The sequence below is a fragment of the Tupaia chinensis genome, unplaced genomic scaffold, assembly GCF_000334495.1.
Source record: "Tupaia chinensis unplaced genomic scaffold, TupChi_1.0 Scaffold149383_1, whole genome shotgun sequence".
Lineage (NCBI taxonomy): Eukaryota > Metazoa > Chordata > Mammalia > Scandentia > Tupaiidae > Tupaia > Tupaia belangeri.
The window spans coordinates 2,410,796-2,418,316 of record NW_006209227.1 but is presented as its reverse complement, the minus strand read 5'-3'; the positions used below and the strand labels follow the sequence as shown (position 1 = coordinate 2,418,316).

At 49.9% G+C, this 7,521-nt stretch overlaps 1 protein-coding gene across 2 annotated transcripts in view; it reads left to right on the top strand.

The window, feature by feature from the left end:
- NGEF (neuronal guanine nucleotide exchange factor) overlaps positions 1–7,521 on the top strand; it is a 130,430-nt gene that overhangs the window by 89,298 nt on the left and 33,611 nt on the right. The gene's annotated exons all lie outside the window — the stretch shown is intronic.

Below are 7,521 nucleotides of genomic sequence, written 5' to 3'. Positions count from 1 at the left end.
GTTCAGCAGAAGAATTACTGGTAGAGTTTATCCAGCTACTGGGCTGTCGGAAAAGTCATGCACATTTTTGCACAGAAAATCTACGTCATGACTTTTCCGGCAACCCAATACAACATGCTGGAAACAAAGCAGTATTCCACAGAGAACAAAAAGTCATGCAGTTGCGTTCTGGACAGCTCGGCCCAAGCCTGAGTGCAGGGCTGCCGGCCCACTGACCGTGAGAGGGGTGTTTACACCCTCCGTGCTCTCGCGGCTGGTTCCGTCCACATGTGAGCACCTACGAAATGACCGTCCTCAGTGCTTGACAGAACTCCGCCGTACTTCTCCCTCGGGTCTCACTCCGTGACTTTCTCTGGGGCCGTGTGGTCTTTGGGTGAGTGGGAGCTCTGAAGGAAATTCCTCAGCAGGCCCCCCTCTGGAAACGGTGCAGAAATCTGGGGTGCATGTCCCCTGCCCCATCATCGGATGGTCCAGGAGGATGTACCTGGCCCTCGGGCTGAGGCAGAATCAGCACTTTACCTGACGCCTTGTTGCTAGCAGTGAGAAATAATTGAAAGTCAGCGGTGACTCTGGGCTAGCTGGTGGCATGGTGGTCGGCAGCTGGGTGCTGCTTGACCGACTGCCTGGGTTACGTCCCAGACGGGCTGGGCGTGTGCGCGCATGCCCAAATTCCCCGACAGGCGGGAGAGATGAGGAGGGATCTGCGGCATGACCGCCCCCCGCGGGGTGGGGGTGCTTTCTCACTTCCCCCATCTCCCTGTCTCTCCTTAGCCAGTGTGTGTGCTTTCTGGCAAAATTTCTAAAAAAACCAGCGGTAACAGAAATGAGTAGCCGAGAAAGCTGAGTGTTTGTTTTAGTTTAATAAAGACTGCTTAGGCATCAAGGAAAGTGTGGTAAGAGACAAAGTGGCCAACAGTGGGGAGAGAGGACGGTGGAGACGCACCATGAGTAGCAAGTGTGTGTTCACCGTGAGACCTAAACGTGGGTGCCGGAGGGGAAGCGGGAGATCTGGGTCTTCAGGTGCTTCGTCAGCCTGGATCCCATCACCTCTGTCCTCCCATGCTCCCTCCCGGTCTCAGGCCCTCCCCACGCACACATGCACCCCAGCATGCGCAGCGTCCCCCAGGCCCTCCTTCGGAGCCCTCCCCATGCACACCCGCACCCCAGCATGTGCAGCCTCTGCCAGGCCCCCCTTTGCAGCCCTCTCCACGCACACCCGCACCCCGGCACACGCAGCCTCTGCCAGGCCCCCTGGTTGCAGCTATGGCTCCCAAGGCCCTGCCCGCCTCAACCCCAGTGACCTCTCCACTAGAGTCAGTGAGACGTTGGTGCCTGTGGTTGCTTATTTGTTTATAGCTGACAGAAGGCCTGTGTGCGCAGACAGCGGGAGGGCACAGACAGGCATCACGAAGTGGGGTGGCAGTTAGCAGCTGCGACACGGAGTGTGGCGCCTGAGCTCGGCCCTGTCAGACAGCCGCCCTCCAGCTGATTCGGAGACTAGACCCACTGTATCGTCGCGCAGAGTAGAATTCAGGGCAAGAAAAATACTGAAGTGAACGAAGGGTCATTTTGTGTTATTGAAAGTATTCTAGGGCCAGCCGCTGGCATGGCAGTTAAGGTGGCTGGATCCCACATGGCCAACTATACGGTTCGAGCCCCAAACCTGGCAACATGAAAATACACATAGAGGGGACCAGCAGGTGGTGTGGTGGTTAAGGCACTGGACATTCCCACATGGCTGACCACGGTTCGAGTGCTGGATCCGGCAGTTTGCCTTCTCACTTTCTCTCTCTCTCTCTCTCTGTGTCTCTCTCTCTGGTCAAATTAAAATGAAATAAATGAATAAATAAAATTAAATTAAAATAATTCTTAAAAAAGACAACAAATATGATTTTTAAAAAATACACATAGAGCACACATGTGTGTGAGCACCCACAATCTCGAAAGGAGATGCACAGGAGAGGGGGGTGTGGCATGGCCACCCCCCAGGAGGTGCGCTCGCTCGCTCTCTCTCTCTTTCTCCAGCAAGTGCACACATCCTATAGCAAGCGAAAAAATATATATCCCATACATTCCCAAAAATAACACTTTTGAAAAGTTTTAAAATGAAGTTATTCATTAATACATTTTCAGTGTTTCTAGAAAGTGCAAACATGGCTAGGCCCCCTCTTGAGTCATAGGTTCTGACTGGGCCCAGCTTTGTCTTCTTCCTCTCTCCCGACAAACACAGCCGTAATGCGCCTCCTGACTTTTGCAAAGACTGATGCAAATCCTTATGGATTATTTTATTTTGCAATTCCTATCGCTTATTATTTGCACTTCCTTATTCCTTATTCCTTATTCCGCAGCCCTTTGGTTCTCACAGGCAGCTCTTTCTTGTCTTTAATTGCCAGAGGGTGTGCACTGTTGCCAGAGGGACAGAGACAGAGAGGGAGGGAGAAATCACTGCCCAGTTGTAGGGAGTGGCCTAAATCTGAGCATACCTCGTGACCTTCAGACACATGTAGACATGCGGTTTTTATGTCAGTCATATGTAAAGTAATAAACACCGTTAACATGTGACTATGCTAGCTGTCTGTGTTTGAAAATGTAAGGCAGCCTTTCTATGGCCGGAACCGCCGTCTTCCAGTAATTCACCAAAATGACGAGCACAGAGGGAACGAGGAGAGGCACCCGATGTATGTTCTCTAGGCCTTTTAGAAAACGTGGAGTGGTACTTTGGCAACATACATGCGAGTCTACAAGAAAGGTGATATTGTAGACATCAAGGGAATGGGGACTGTTCAAAAGGAATGCCCCACAGATGTTACCACGGCAAAACTGGAAGAGTCTACAGTGTTACCCAGCATGCTGTTGGCATTGTTGTGAACAAACAAGGGCAAGAGTCTTGCCAAGAGAATCAATGTGCGTATTGAGCACATTAAACATTCTAAGAGCAGAGATAGCTTCCTAAAACGGGTGAAGGAAAATGACCAGAAAAAGGAGGAAGCCGAAGAGAAAGGGACCTGGGTTCAACTGAAGCGCCAGCCTGCTACCGGAGGCGCCGCCCTGCCCCCCCAAGAAAAGCCACTGTGTGAGAACCCCAGGAAAGGAGCCTGAGCTTCTGGAACCTGTTCCCTATGGATTAATGACATGATGGGTGTTAAAAATAAACTAGTCTGTGGTCTATTAAAGAAATGTAAGGTAGTATTTGATTAAAAGAAGCCACATGTGGTAATTAAAATATGTCCGAAAAGATTTTAAAAACATGTATTGAATTACATGGCACAAGGTGTCTGTACATCTTTAGCTGATTAACAACTGAAAACAACTGGCTTTGGGAACCAGCAGTTAGTGTTATGGCTATGTCGCTGGACTCCCACGTAGTCGACCGCGGTTCGTGTCCCGGACCTGGTGGCTTAAAACTCATGCCGGGTGCATGTGCGTGTGTGCCCAAGATCCCGAGAGGAGAATGGAGGAGAAGGGATTGCGGCGTGACCATCCCCCCTGGGGGATGATTTCTCGCTTTCTGTCTCTAATGTCTCTCTCTGTCTGTCTGGCGAACGCACGCGCCCTTTAGCGAAAAACCTCTTTAAAAAAAAAAAACTGGCTTTGTATTTTAGTCCCACTTCCATTTTCTGTCCTTTAAAAAATAAATAAAGGGGCCAGCAGGTGGCATGGTGGTTAAGGGCTCTGAACTTCCACATGGCCGACTGTGGTTCAAGTCTTGGGCCTGGCAGCCTGCTTTCTGACTTTCCCTCTCTCTCTCTCTCTGTCCCTCTCTGGTCAAATTTAAATAAATAAATAAATACTAAAGTTAAATAAAATAATTATTAAAAAAGAAAGCATGGAAACAGTGCTAGGCCACGGCCACCTCTCATAAAAACAGTTCGGGGCCGTGACGCCTCCACCAGAGGAGTCAGGACCACCTGACCCCTACTTTTCTTTATTGTATTTCTTTGTGTCTTTATTTCTGCTTATCCTCTCACCCACAGCCCCACCCCCCAAAAACACACATTCGTGTAGCCGTGAGGGACACGGCCCCAGAGGGGTGTGGCCATGCCGTAGTCCCTTCTCTCACTTTTCTCCATCCTGTCAGGATTTGGGGCACAATGTGTTTTTCTTTTTTTTTTTTTTTTTAAAGGGAAATTTTTGCTATAGCTTGCTGGAGAGACAGAGAGACAGAAAGTGAGAAATCACCCCTCGAGGAGGATGACCACACCACAATTTCTTCTCCTCCATTCTCCTCTCAGGATCTTTGGCATTCATGCACATGCGCCCGGTGTGAGTTAAGCTGCTGGATCCGGGACTCGAACCGTGGTCAACTACATGGAAGTCCAGGGACATAACCATTACGCCACCGGCTGTTCCCTTTTAGAGATTTTTTGCCTTAGGGCGTGTGCACTCACTGGAGAGACAGACAGAGACAGAAGGAAAATGAGAAACAATCCCCCAGGGGGATGGACATACCACAATTCCTTCTCCTCCATTCTCGTTCCCAGATCTTGGGCACACACACACACACACACGCCTGGTGTTATTTTCAAGCCACTGGGCCCAGGATTAAACCACAGTTGGCCATGTGAGAGTTCAGCAATGTAACTGCTATGCCATCAGCTGGTCCCCCAATGTGTTTTTCAAGCCACTGGGGCCATGCTTCAAACTGGTTGGCCATGTGGGATCTGGCTCCTTTAGCCACTAGGCTGTTGGGCCAGGCTAGAAGTTTGGTTTTGATTGTGGTTTTCAGCAACTTGCCTTCACTGGCCTCTTTGGAGCTTGCAGTTCAGTCTCATAGAAAAGACTTCCTCTGCGCTGAAGGCCCTGGGTTTAATCGCCCAGTAGTATACTTGTCACAGGTACACGGGCTTGGATGAGTCTCAGCAGGAGCACAGGTGACTGAGCACATGCCCAGGTGGGGAGAGGTGCATGGTGCCTTCTGCCCTGCAGACTGCGTGGACCTGCAGAGGTCAGAGGGCAGCAGCGCAGCCGGGAGCCAGCGGGTCCATGCGTGGTCAGTGGCGCATCTTAGGAGAGCTTGCAGGTCTTCATGCGCCTGCAGGAGCACACGGCAGGACGGGGGCCAGGAGGCGGACCTGCTGGTCAGAAAGGAAGCCGCGTTACCCAGGGCTGGAGTCCGCCCGGTGGCCGTTCGAAATGGCCGACCGAGCCTCACACCGCTCCTGGCAGCTTACGAGAGGCTGTTTTCACACATCTTCCTAGCCCCGTCACCAGACTGCTCTCTCTCTCTGCGGGATGGAAGATCGAACCTCGTTTTAGCCCGCCTGTCCTCGCCGTGTAAACTTGAGCCTCTTTTCGTGTATGTATAGGTCGTTTGCATTTATCTACCCATTGCCTGTTCTTACCCTCTGCCCTTTCTCTCTGTTTATCGTCATCTTCTTGAGTTACAGCGGCTCCTTGTGCACTCTGGGTGTTACTCGCTATGCCGCCGTCAAGCATTTCCTCCTGCACTACGGGACAGAGGGGTGGAGTACGTGCCTGGAGTGCAGAGGAACTGCCTGGCCTTCATTCTCAGCTCTGCCACTGCTTAGCTGTGTGACCTTCGGCAAGTCACTGAGCTTCTCTGCCTCAATGGCCCTATTTGTAAAATAGAGATCATTGCAGTACCTCCCCCATGGTTTTGTGCAGCTTTAATAAGTAATCCAGATAAAGAGGGGAGACAGTACCTGACAAAAAGCTGACATTGCTTAAGGGTTTACTTGTTTGGGGTGTCATCACCTAAAATCTGTTTTCATTTTTATAGACACTCTGTCAGACTTTCTTACTTATTTAAACCTCATCTTCTGGGTGTTGTGTCCGATGGTTATGGAGGGCCATTCCCAAGGGGGCCCTTCACGGTGAGAAAGTGAGTGCTGGGGACCGTCCTGCCTGGACAGCTCAGGGAGCAGGATCTGTGGGGACCAAGGCAGGACTGCTGTGCACCCGCCCTGCTCTCTAGGAGGGGCTGTGAGAGGGCAGGAGGTTGCCGGGAAGCAGCTTCACGGTGCACTGCCCGGTCCAGTCACTGCTAGCCACGTAGAGCTATCGGACACCTACCACGGGGCGAGTCCAAGCGCAGGGCCAGGGGTGGTGTGGTGCTGAACTGCAGCATCGTAAGGCTGACCCACACGGAAGGTTCCTGATTGGTGAACAGAGGCCTCCCTGAGTATTCTGGGCAAACTGCTCATGATCTGAGGCTGACTGGCTCCAGGGCTAAGTTGTGGTGTCAAGACCCCGTTGGCGGGGCTGTTTCTGTCGATTTCACTCATGGAAGAAATAAACAAGTAACCTTTTTTTAAATTAAAAAATAAATAGCAAGTCCAAATCAAGACGTGCTCTTTGTATAAAATATATACCAAATTTTGAAGGTTTAGTATGAAGAAAGTGAACACTAATTTTATATATATATAAATTATTGTATATAAATATATATATAAATTTGTGTTATATAACAAATAGATATAGCTATAGATATAGATTTAATTTGCTAGAGTGCGTGCACTCGTAGAGAGAGAACATGGGGAGTGAGAAAGCACCCCACGCCCAGGAAGGATGGTCGTGCCATAATCCCTTCTACATTTCTCCCCTCAGGATTTTAGGTACACACGCACATGTGCTGGGCATGTTCTTCAAGCTACCAGGTCTGGGACTTGATCTATGCAGTTGGCCATATGAGCTCCAACTGCCTTAACCACCACGCCATCGGCTGGCCCAATTTTTATATTGACTGCATGCTAACAGTGCAAAAGGACACGCATGTAGGTCAGTCGGGCAGAGTGGGGAATCCAGAAGCAGGCTCGTATAAATTGGCCAGCTGATTCTGACAAAAAAGCAAAGCTACATCGAAGGAGAAAGGATCGGCTTTTCAAAAACGACTGAACGTTAATGCGGAAAAATTGTGCCTATATATGCAAAAATATCAACCTTGACCTGAACCTCATAGCTTATTCAAAAATTAACTCAAGAGGGATTATGGATCTAAACATAAAATAAATAAAACTTTCCAAGAAAATATGGGAGAAAAGCTTCCTAAATGGAGGTTAGGCAAAGCGTTCTCAATATAACACCCAACAGCGATCATGTGTAAAAGGAAGAAACTGATAAGCCAGCCCGTCCCTGGGGGTTAAGGGAGTCAGATCCCACATGGCCGACCGCAACTCAAATCCCGATCCCGGCAGCTGGACACGTGTGCGCGCCCCGGATCCCAACAGGGTGGAGAACTGGAGGAGAAGGAATTGGGATGTGACCATGCCCCACTGGGGGTGCCTTATTCCTCCTCCACCCCTTTTCTCCTTTATCTCTATTTCTCTCTGATGAGCACAAATGCCGTTTGGCTGTTAAATGAAAACAGCAACAACGAAAACAAAATGTGTAAGCACCCTGGAGAAGAGCTGGTGGTTTTTTTGTTTCTTTGTTTTTGGAGAGGTTTTTGCTATAGGATGCACACGCTCGCCAGAAAGACAGAGGGAGACAGAGAGACAGAAAGCGAGAAATCACCCCCCAGGGGGAATGGCCACACCGCAATCCCTTCTCCTCCATTCTCCA